This window comes from Primulina eburnea, chromosome 17 (assembly GCF_022965805.1).
Source record: "Primulina eburnea isolate SZY01 chromosome 17, ASM2296580v1, whole genome shotgun sequence".
Classification (NCBI taxonomy): Eukaryota; Viridiplantae; Streptophyta; class Magnoliopsida; order Lamiales; family Gesneriaceae; genus Primulina; species Primulina eburnea.
Genome location: NC_133117.1, coordinates 18,792,022 through 18,804,865, shown reverse-complemented (window position 1 = coordinate 18,804,865; position 12,844 = coordinate 18,792,022).

Genomic DNA, 12,844 nt, shown 5'->3' with positions numbered 1-12,844 from the left:
TTGAAGAAGAAAAGCCATGAAATTTGAAGGATCAGCAAGTTTTCATCTTTTGTCTCTCCGACGACGTTCTTCGCATCGCAAGCTGTTTTTCGCGCGTAATATACACAAAGGCATGCCTTAATCTCATCTTTCACACCATATTTTATGTTTGATACATGATTGCATGAAAACATTATACAATTTATTTATTTTCGTTTTTATGACTATACATGCACAAAACTAGAGTTTTCTCTTTTTAAAACTCTTCCTATTGATGCTCAAAAGGGCTGTCATGGTAGGGGAACTTGAAGGGATGTTTTTACACATGTTTAAGTGCCCATAGAAGCTTGTTAAAGGGGCTGGAAAGTAGGGTAACAAGGCTTAACGAAAATATGCAATTGTAGAGTCCTAGGGTCTTGGCTTGAGGTTCCTTGAAGGGGGTGGCTCGGTCAGGGTTAAGGTCTGGGTCCAGGGGTTCTAAGGATTGCATTGGGGTCTAGTTGGCTGGAAGAGAGGCTGGTTCAAGGAGGAATGGCCATAGGGTTCAAGGGTGGTCGCGCGCATGTAGGCGAGGGCTTGGTGGATGTGGCGTGTTAGCGGCTGTAGGCTCGGTTCATTAGAGTCTATTAGGATCCATAAGGGTTTATTCAAGGTCCAAAGATGCGTAGTTAGGGTCTGGTCGGGTCGCTTGAAGGCTAAGAGCGAAGCACACTTGTCTAGGGAGAGCTGCACAATGTTATGGCTGACGGTTGCTTGGCTGGGCTCGTTTGGGACACAGGGCCTGGTCCAACTGCTTACTGTGGAGTCGGTCTAAGTCATAGGAGGGTCGACTAAGGTCTGGAACAAGTGGTTATGGGCTGGAGCCGTAGAAGTTAGAACCCTAATAGAACTAGGACACCTATGCAGAAACTTCAGTAGCTGGTAGAGATGGATTTAAGAGGCTTAGTGGACTGGAATTTGATGGAATATGGTTTAGTTAGGTGTATTGAGGCTTGGGTTCAAGTTTGGTAAAATTTGGGAAAGTTACGAGTCAATACGAGTTAAAACCGGGATGTGTGTCTAAGTTTAAAAACAAATCAAAGAATCTATCGAAAAGCTAAGTTTTAAGTCTAAGAAATATTTTTGGGAGTGTTTTAAGGTTATTTGTTAAGTTTGGAATGATTTGGGACGTCGGTTTGAGGTCTAAGGTTAAATACGGAAAATTATGCTTCTAGAGGAAAAACAGTCAATATGTTAATATGATTATTTATACGCCCTGGCAGTGCCCTGAATAATTTAATATATGTTAATATGATTATTTTAAATGTTTATGGAATTTATGATGAAACGTTAACGCTAAAAGACATGGTGCATGCTTGGTTTAAAATAAAAATGAGTATTATATGCATGAATTTTATATACTGATGACAATATGAAATGTTGAAGGAAGTGAAGTAATTGTGATTAATATGATGATACGATGATACGTAAGACCAAAGCTCAGTTGACGGGTGTAAGGCCCGAGAAATTAATCCGGTTAATCTGAAAAGATTTAGAAATGATTATTATAATCATAGATGATAATGGATATGATTATAGACGGAACGGATCGGACGGAGAAAGACGATAGAAAATTTAAGAGATGTAAAGAGAAGTCCCCGCGCACATGCGCGACATGTATCTGCGCACATGCGCGAGGAAGACAGAACCATGCGCGCACATGCGCGACTTGAATGCACGCACATGCGCGGAACGTCCAGTAGCATTGGCGCATATGCGCGACGGTACTAGCGCACATGCGCGGGAGGGGCAGTAGGTTCGGCGCATATGCGCGAGAAGGGTGGCGCATATGCGCGAGAAGACAAAGTGCTAGTTTGCATAACTGGCGCATATGCGCGACTTTGTGCGCGCACATGCAGCACATGCACGACGCCACTTGGGTTATCATGCACGAGTTGTATATATATATATATATATATATATATATATATATATATATATATATATATATATATATATATACTTACATGCAATCGTTTTATCAGAAGGAAATCGAGAATTGAGGGAGAAGCTTTCAGTTCTAATTCAGAAATTGATTTACGAGCGAATCGTCTATCCAAATTGAAATCCGACTTCGGTACTGTGTTCATATCAACGCAGGCTACAACTGGACGTAAGTTTTGTTACGTTTAGACAAGATTTGAATTTATGATATTGTCAGAATTGAATACGAATCAGATATGATGTTTCTGCTACAGTAGTTATCGTATAATTGAAGACAGACTGAAGAACAGATTGTTTATGTATTTGTTATGATTTTTGGAGTCGATTTGACTGAGATTTCATAGCAGAATTGTATTTTTATTGAGATTATGACTGGTATTGTTATTGATTATGAAGTCTGATATTATATCTGTGATGTTTAGACTGACGGGGTTATCGAGACAGTATCGTTATGCCGTTGGAACATCAGTTAAATTAGATTGTTCAGATTCAGATTTGATTTCGATTGTATTTTGTTCAGATATTGATCAGATTATGTACTGAGTTGAGTATTGATCATAACAGATTGTGAATTGAGTTACACATTGATACAGTGTATTTGATATTGTCATTTCAGATTGGATATGGACAGAGTTGAATACAGGCCATCGTCTTCGTCAGACAGGGACGACAAAGGTATAATTCATGTGATATTCGGGAAGCCACAACTCAAATGAGATCTCATTTTGAGTTTCCCAACAAAATCACTTACTAGACTGTTAATTATACTTTGATATGTTTATGCTTTGATTATAGAATTGTATTCAAGCGTATGAGACTATTGTCATACTCAGATATGAATATGATTATGCTTTGTTTACAGATTGATATTCATTGCATCTAAGATAGGAGAGTCTTTGACAACCATTGTCAAATTTCTAGATGTTCGGTGTATCTCAGCTTAGGAGTAGCTCTGACTCCTATTACAGCCGTTGATACAGCTCAGCCCGAAGTCTAGGAGTAAGACGTACAGTCACCCCGATTGGGCGGGTAGGTGACAGCCATTGACATCTTATTCACACCGGGATCCCTAGAGTTATAGTTGAGTCAAGTCTAGACATGATTTGATTAGAACTGCATGCGTATATGAATTGGTTTCATAGATTATGGAACCTATTGTTATTGTTTTCAGTCATGACAGCATGTTTCATGATTTAGATTGTTATATGCACGATTGGGCGGGTGCGCTCATGCTAGCACCGCGGGTGCGGTGATGCTACGGAATTTCTTGCCAACTTACTGTCCATGCACCGTGGGTGCGGTCGTGTCTGGCACCGCGGGTGCGGTGTGGCTTCGGCCTTACTTTCAAAATTCCATATTTGCATGACCGCGGGTGCACTCCTGTTCTGGGCGCGGGTGCGGTCTTGCAAACCCTATTTTCTCATGTATTCTCTACCCTCATTGCATGTCATGTATTCCCATATCTTCCAAGTCTCACGTTAATAAAGATTAATAATCTTGGTTTATCAATTCTATAATTCTTGGGACTTACATTTCTCCCCCTCTTAGATCTGAGTTCGTCCTCGAACTCCTAAACAATCCATTCAGAGGTATCAGAAGAAATGCATAACAGAGTTTAAACCAAAATTCAAATATCTGATTCCGGTCTGGAATAAGAATTCACTAAGTATAATGTCATAATACTTCTCCAGTCCTTCTGACAGAATCAATCTCGCATTACTGGTTATACAACATCCGTATAAACCAATCTACAGCTCATTACCTATCAGTACCATCAGCGGTTATCAAATCTGTTTATCCCAATCAAGGACATATACAGTCTTCAGCTTCAAATACCAATCGTCATCATCCGACGTTGGTTTCTTAAGTCTGTCTATTCTGAACTATCTTAATAGCTATTGTCATATAGTAATTCATACAGTGAAAATAAGTCATAACAACTAGTGCTAACGTCCAGCACTCTATAACTCTACTAAAATCCTTCAATATCTGTATAATACATTCTGACTGTCTGTCAATCTGTAAAACAATCTAAGAGAGAGCTTATGATATATTCTGTAACGAATACAACTCAAGCAAAATCACAATCTAACATAATCTACTGTGGCATTCTGATCTTTCTGACCACTTTTCTGACACCGATCTGTGTCATTTGGTCATGTTTGTACATCATCTTGTACAAACTGATAGATATAGATCGAAAAATCTGTCAATCTTAATCGTATCATATTTCAATCTGGAGTAAATGGCGGTAATTTCATTACGAAAGCCATAGAAATGCACTCCCATTTCTATTCAGAAACATACACATCTGTAATAATCTTCTGCTTTCTATCTTTCTGTCTTTTCTGTTAGCAATTCAGACATATCAGTACAATTTCTGCCAACATTTCTGTACAAATTCTGCCATAGCTCATTTAACCTGTCTATATCAAAACTATCTGTTCGAATAACATCCATTCTCAATCATCAAACTGAAGACTGAATCCACTACGGTACATTTCTGACCCTACTTGTAATGTCTGATTCAAAGTATTCGGTATAAACAAATCAGTTAATATCATAATTTAAATAAGAAATACCTACCTGATATTCGGCTCTAACTATCAATATCAATTATGTTATACAATTCTGAAACATTCTGACATCACAAGATAATTAGTCCTAATACAAAACACTGAATCACATATCTGTTACTCTGTTCTGACTATTACAATCAAGTTCTGAACATTCTGATCACATTTTGAACTGTTGTAACTCTCGAAATCAATTCTGATTCGGTTAGAACTGTATATACTCTCACTGATTCACAATAATCTGTAGCATATACGGATTCGAAGCAACAGTAATATCAAATCAGATACAACATATCAGTAACCTATACAGACCTAGTGAGTTCAGTGAACTCATAAAACAATGATTTCTGGTAAATATCTTCCTGACATTCTGATCAACTGCTATATCTTATCTGCAAATAAAATGTTCTCCCAACCAATATAAAGTATCACGAATACTGATTTAGAACAATAACAATACACAAGCAGATACAAAACAACAGTTGAATGAGATAATCTGTCAAATCAGACACCATAAATTTCTGACATTTCTGATATTTCTGATCTCCATATCTTTCAGTCACTGATCATAACCGCAACTGTGTCAAAATCAATCTGTATACTAATTTCAGATATCACCTACTCTGAATACAATCTGTTTCAAGCGGACTTCTTATCTGAATAGTTTCTGTATACAATAATTCTAATTCTCAGAATATTCACTACCATCTCCAGGTATTCAACTCTTTCAATTCGGTATTTATTATTCTGTATATTCAATATCATTCTGTACTGAATCTAACATACAAACCATACCTAACTTCCATTCAATTTCTGAAGTCTATCTTTTTGAGATCACATAAATATGAGATCTTATCTAGGTAAACATTAGCCAACTCATATATAACTGGCAAATCTGCCAATGCTAGGCTCGATTTCAGTAGGTCTACTGAATACATAGGGATGCAATCTGCTCCTTTCTGTATTAATCGAGTCATATACAATACAAATATCAAAGGAATTCTAAATCTAGAATCCTTATCGTGGTATCTCCACTGATCAGTCATCTCTAGTCTGACTCTTACCATTTCTGGACAAATTCTCCAATATGTTTGTACTTGTTCAGCATATACATATCAATAATGCGTTTAAATCAGAAAACACAAGTACATCGTAATCTATCTCTATTTCATTCTCATCTTACTGTAGTATATAATATATACCAAAAATCTCGGATATCAACATTTCCTCAACAAGCAAGGAAATCAATACTACAGTACATACAAACCCAACAGATACAGCATATTTCCATGCAACTCAGTCAAAGGTATTTTTAACGAATGCATTAGTATATATCAATACATATACAATAGAATCATAAAGAATAGTACCTGTTGTGAATTCTGGATCTGTGTTTTCAATTGAACTCTGTTCCCTAGAATCTTCGGGAACGCTTCTGGGGACAGACTTTAGCAAAGTGTCCCGGCTGTCCACAAATATTGCATCTACCAGTCACTCCCTGGCATTGCTCGGTGGAATGTCTCCCTCCGCAACTTCTGCAATACACTCCAGTATGGCTTGGACCAGAAACGCTGGATCTAGATGAACTGCTTCCTAGTTTCTTGAATGGTTTCTTCCGAGCTTTCAGCAAATCTTTCTTTCCACTCGTACTGCCTCGATCAAATCGGAGAGGGGATTGCTGTGTCTGGGGTTGTTTCACACACAAACTCCCTAGCTGTCTAATCAGACTCGCCTCAGCTCTCTTCGCTCTACTCAGGATGTCAGCAAAATGGTAAGGTCGCTGCAGATTCATAAATGCAACTACCTCCGAATTCAACCCTCCGATGAACTGATTTACTATAGCTTCATCATTCCCAGCTATCTGAGGAGCAAAATGCAGTAGAGTAGAGAATTTGGCGATATATTCATCAATATTCAACTGACCTTGGCTCAAATTCTCAAACTCTGCTTTCTTGTCCTCTCGGTACGAGACTGAGAAAAATCGTCGATAAAATTCAGTTCTGAATATTTCCCACGAAATCACTGTACCTCTCTGTTCCCACATTCTTCTACTGGTAATCCACCAACTCCTGGAGGCTTCTCGTAACTGATAAGGTACCATTTTCACTCTCTGTTCATCTGTAAAATCAAGTAAATCGAACAATATTTCTATGTCATCAAACCAGTTCTGACACTCTTCGGACGTCTCGATACCATTCAGAGTCGGCGGTTGCAATAACTGAAATTCTCTCATCTTAGCTTCTATCTGAGTTTCTGATGCATCTATCTGTTCAGAAGAAGTACTACCCCTTTCTGGAATTCTCCGAGGCGGTATATCTGAATATCAAACAAATCAATACACAATCTATATAATCTGTCTCAGCCCTCCTCTGATCATATACCTCTGATTCAGACTCGGTTCTGATTCAGTCTTGGTAATTACATGCTGTAGTCAACTCAGATAACAAACAACATGTAATAGGGAAAGCAATAAATCATGCCAGCACACACAATGTCAATCAACATTAAAATAATTCTCATGCTAGCAATCACATGCAAGGAAAGAAAATTCAATCTACCCCGCTCATTCTCTTCTATCTCAATCTAAAGGATCTATCGCTCTGATACCACCTGTTGTGGGGACCCGGACGCTAATCATCTTCTTAATCATCGTTGGGATTTAATTATCAGTTCTGATAAACAGGGTCTAAAAATTTTTCTTTTTAAAATAAAGTGCGGAAGGTAATGTCATCTACATAATATACATATCTGTATAAAACTACAATTCAGTATAAAGGTACAATAATGTTCAACAGTCTTTTCAATTAATCTAAGGTTCAACTACTAAATTTCAAGTAATGAAACCTATCTATATCCAAGTCCGGAATCACCACGCTAAACTCGTCTTCTCTCGTCATCTTCTCGACCCCGATCTTGCCCCACCTGTTGTCATGCACACATACAAAACAAGACAACAGCCGGATAACTCCGGTGAGAATAAATCCCTGTATAAAACATGGTAAGCATGTATATAAACAATCTAATCATAAAGCATGCTATCATGAATATATTCAAAGTAATAGATTTCATAATCTATGAAATCTACATGTATACATGCATATAATCAAACTAAAACATGAAGCATGCTATTATGAATGACATCATATGCACATGCAATGCGAATCAAATCACTTCCTAACGGAGAAGTAATAGACACGACAAGTAGGGTCAGAAATGTACCGTAGTGGATTCAGTCTTCAGTTTGATGATTGAGAATGGATGATATTCGAACAGATAGTTTTGATGCAGCCGTTGATACAGCTCAGACCGAAGTCTAGGAGTAAGACGTACAGTCTCCCCGATTGGGAGGGTAGGTGACAGCCATTGACGTCTTATTCACACCGGGATCCCTAGAGTTATAGTTGAGTCAAGTCTAGACATGATTTGATTAGAACTGCATGCGTATATGAATTGGTTTCATAGATTATGGAACCTATTGTTATTGCTTTCAGTCATGACAGCATGTTTCATGATTTAGATTGTTATATGCATGCTTATCTGATTTGAGTTGCATGTTCAGTTAGATTAGATTTCATAGATGATGAAATCTATTACTATTGTTATTGCTTTTATTCATGACAGCATGTTTCATGAATTATTATGTGTATATGCATGTTTACCATGTTTTATACTGGGATTTATTCTCACCGGAGTTATCCGGCTGTTGTCTTGTTTTGTATGCGTGCATGACAACAGGTGGGACAGGATCGGGGTCAAGATGAGGACAAGAGAAGACGAGTTAGCGTGGTGATTCCGGACTTACTGTAGATTTGGTTTATTACTTGAACTTAGTAACTGAACCTTAGATTAGTTGATTGACTATTGTATAGAATGTCACTTTTATATTGAATTGTATTGTATACTGGTTTGTATAATAGATTGATTCCATTACCTTCCGCATTTAAAAAGAAAAATTTTTAGACCTTGTTTATCAGAACTGATAATTAAATCCCAAAGATGATTAGCGTCCGGGTCCCCACAACAGGTGGTATCAGAGCGATAGATCCTTTAGACTGAGATAGAAGAGGATGAGCGGGGTAGATTGAGTTTTTCTTTCCTTACATGTGATTGCTAGCATGAGAATTATGTTAATGTTGACTTACATTGTGTGTGCTAGCATGATTTATTGCTTTCCCTATTACATGTTGTTTGCTATCTGAGTTGACTACATCATGTAATCACCAAGACTGAATCAGAATCGAGTCTGAATCAGAGGTATATGATCAGAGGAGGGCTGAGACAGATTATATAGATTGTGTATTGATTTGTTTGATATTCAGATATACCGCCTCGGAGACTTCCAGAAAGGGGTAGTACTTCGTCTGAACAGATAGATGCATCAGAAACTCAGATGGAAGTAAAGTTTGCAGAATTTCAGTTATTTCAGCCGCCGAGTTTGAGTGGTATCGAGACATCTGCAGATTGTCAGAACTGGTTAGATGACATAGAAATATTGTTTGATCTACTTTACTGTACAGATGAACAGAAAGTAAAATTAGTATTCCTCCAGTTACAAGAGGCTGCCAGAAGTTGGTGGATTACTATTAAAGGAGTATTAGCACAACGTGGTACTGTGATCACGTGGAAAGTCTTCAAAGCTGAATTCTATCAAAGATTCTTCTCAGTTTCCCACCGGGAGGACAAAAGAGCAGAATTTGAGAATTTGAGACAAGGCCCATTGAATATTGACGAATATGCTGCTAAATTCTCTACTTTATTGCGTTTTGTTCCTCATTTAGCTGGGAATGATGAAGCTGTAGTGAATCAATTCATCAGAGGATTGAATTCGGAGGTAGTTGCACTGATGAATTTGCAGCGACCTTACCATTTTGCTGATATCTTGAGTAGAGCAAAAAGAGCGGAAGCGAGTCTGATTAGACAGCTAGGGAGGTTGTGGGTGAAGCAACCCCAGACACCGCAATCCCCTCTCAGATTTGATAAAGGCAGCACGAGTGGAAAGCAAGATTTGCTGAAAGCTCGGAAGAAACCATTCAAGAAACTAGGAAGCGGTTCATCTAGCTCCAGCGTTTCTGGTCCAAGCCATACTGGAGTGTATTGCAGGAGTTGCGGAGGGAGACATCCCACCGAGCAATGCCAGGGAGTGACTGGTAGATGCAATATTTGTGGACAGCCAGGACACTTTGCTAAAGTTTGTCCCCAAAAGCGTTCCCGAAGATTGTAGGGAACAGAGTTCAATTGAAAACACAGATCCAGAATTCACAACAGGTACTATTCTTGTGATTCTAATGCATATGTATTGATATATACTAATGTATTGTTAAGAATATCTTTGATTGAATTGCATGGAAATATGCTGTATCTGTTGGGTTGGTATGTACTATAGTATTGATGTCCTTGCTTGTGGAGGAAATGTTGATATCCGAGATTTCTGTATATATTTTATATTACAGTAAGATGAGAATGAAATAGAGATAGATTATGATGTACTTGTGTTTTCTGATTTGAACGCATTATTGATATGTATATGCTGAACAAGTACAGACATATTGTAGAATTTATCCAGAAATGGTAAGAGTCAGACCAGAGATGACTGATCAGTGGAGATACCACGATAAGGATTCTAGATTTAGAATTCCTTTGATATCTCTATTGTATATGACTTGATTAATACAGAAGGGAGCAGATTTCATCCCTATGTATTCAGTAGACCTACTGAAATCGAGCCTAGCATTGGCAGATTTGCCAGTGATATATGAGTTGGCTAATGTTTGCCTAGATAAGATTTCAGATTTATGTGATCTCAAAAAGATAGACTTCAGAAATTGAATGGAAGTTAGGTATGGTTTGTATGTTAGATTCAGTACAGAATGATATTGAATATACAGAATAATAAATACCGAATTGAAAGAGTTGAATACCTGGAGATGGTAGTGAATATTATGAGAATTAGAATTATTGTATACAGAAACTATTCAGATAAGAAGTCCGCTTGAAACAGGTTGTATTCAGAGTATGCGTTATCTGAAGTTAATATAGCGATTGATTTTGACACAGTTGAGATTTCGAGCAGTTATTTATAAGATACCGATATCAGAAAGATCAGAAATTTCAGAAATGTCAGAAATGTATTTTGTCTGATTTGGCAGATTATTTTACTCGACTGTTGTTTTATATCTGCTGAGTATTGTTATTGTTCTGAATCAGTATTTGAGATATCTTATGTTGGTTTGGGGAGCACATTTTATTTGCAGATGAGATATGACAGTGATCAGAATGACATGAAGATATTTGCCAGAAATCCTTGTTTTATGAGTTCCCTGAACTCACTAGATCTGTATAGGTTACTGATATTTTGTATCTGATTTAATATTACTGTTGTTTTGATTCCGTATATGATACAGATTGTTTTGAACCGTTGAGAATATATATAGTTCAATTGTATCAGAGTTATTTTCGAGAGGTACAACTATTCAGAAATGTGCTCAGAATGTTCAGAACTTGATTTCGATAATCAGAATAGTGTATCGATCAGAGTAACAGATATGTGATTCGGTGTTTTGTATTAGGACTGATTATCTTGTTATGTCAGAATGTTTCAGAATTGTAGAACAGAATTGATATTGATAGTCAGAGCCGAATATCAGGTAGGTATTTCTTCTTTAGATTATGTTATTAACTGATTTGTTTATGTCAGTAGTTCGAAGTTGAAATCACAGATAATGTCAGAAATACGCTGTAGTAACTTCAGTTGTCATGTTTGTGACTGAGAATGTATGATATTCGAACAGACAGTTTTGATATAGACAGATTAAGTCAGTTGTGACAGATTTGTACTGAAATTTTGGCAGAAATTGTACTGAATTGTACGAATTGTCAAAAGATGAAGACAGAAATCAGAAGATTATTACAGATGTGTATGTTTCTGAATAGAAATGGGAGTGCATTTCTATGGCTTTCGTAATGAGATTACCACCATTTTCTCCAGATTGAAATATGATATGATTGTGATTGACAGATTGTTCAATCTATATCTATCAGTTTGTACAAGATGATGTACAAACATGAGCAAATGACACAGATTGATGTCAACAAAATGATCCGATTGCACAGAATGTGGCAATAAAATGTATCAGATTGTGATTGTGATTCATTTTGCACATATGGCAGAGTATACCATACGTTATTTCGCAAATTTTTCACCGATTGACGGATAGCCAGAGTGTACTATCCAGATATGGAAGATATCCAGAGAGTGGTAGTGCTGGATGCTAGCACTAGTTGACATGAGGTATTGTTACTTTATGGGTAATTGTGTGGTGATAGCTATCAAAAGAGTTCTGAGATAGTTACAGACGACACATTGTATAGTGAGTACTATAGAGTCCTTATAAAGAAAATTCTGAAAGGAATAAAGATAGCTCAGAAATGACAGATTTTATAAACCAACATCGGATGATGATTCTTGGTATTGAGAGTGGAAAATTGAATATATCCTTGATCGGGATAAACAGAATTAATAATCATCAATAGTATTGATTTGTTATGAGCTGTGGTTTGGTATATACGGATGTTGTATAGCCAGTGTTGCGAAATTGATTTTCTCAAAGCTATTTTGAGAGATCGAATCGAGAATATAAGATTAAGATTTCAGAATAGATTCATTGAGATGAGTTTTGATTTAAAACTCTGTATACATTTCTTCTGATATATCTGAATTGATTACTTGTGAGTTCGAGGACGAACTAAGACCTAAGAGGGGGAGAAATGTAAGGCCCGAGAAATTAATCCGGTTAATCTGAAAAGATTTTGAAATGATTATTATAATCATAGATGATAATGGATATGATTATAAACGGAATGGATCGGACGGGGAAAGACGATAGAAAATTTAAGAGATGCAAAGAGAAGTCCCCGCGCACATGCGCGACATGTATCGGCGCACATGCGCGAGGAAGACAGAACCATGCGCGCACATGCGCGACTTGAATGCACGCACATGCGCGGAACGTCCAGTAGCATTGGCGCATATGCGCGACGGTACTGGCGCACATGCGCGGGAGGGGCAGTAGGTTATGCGCATCTGCGCGAGAAGGGTGGCACATATGCGCGAGAAGACAAAGCGCTAGTTTGCATAACTAGCGCATATGCGTGACTTTGTGCGCGCATATGCGCGCAACGTGCAGCACATGCACGACGCCACTTGGGTTATCATGCACGAGTTGTATATATATATATATACTTACATGCAATCGTTTTATCAGAAGGAAATCGAGAATTGAGGGAGAAGCTTTCAGTTCTAATTCAGA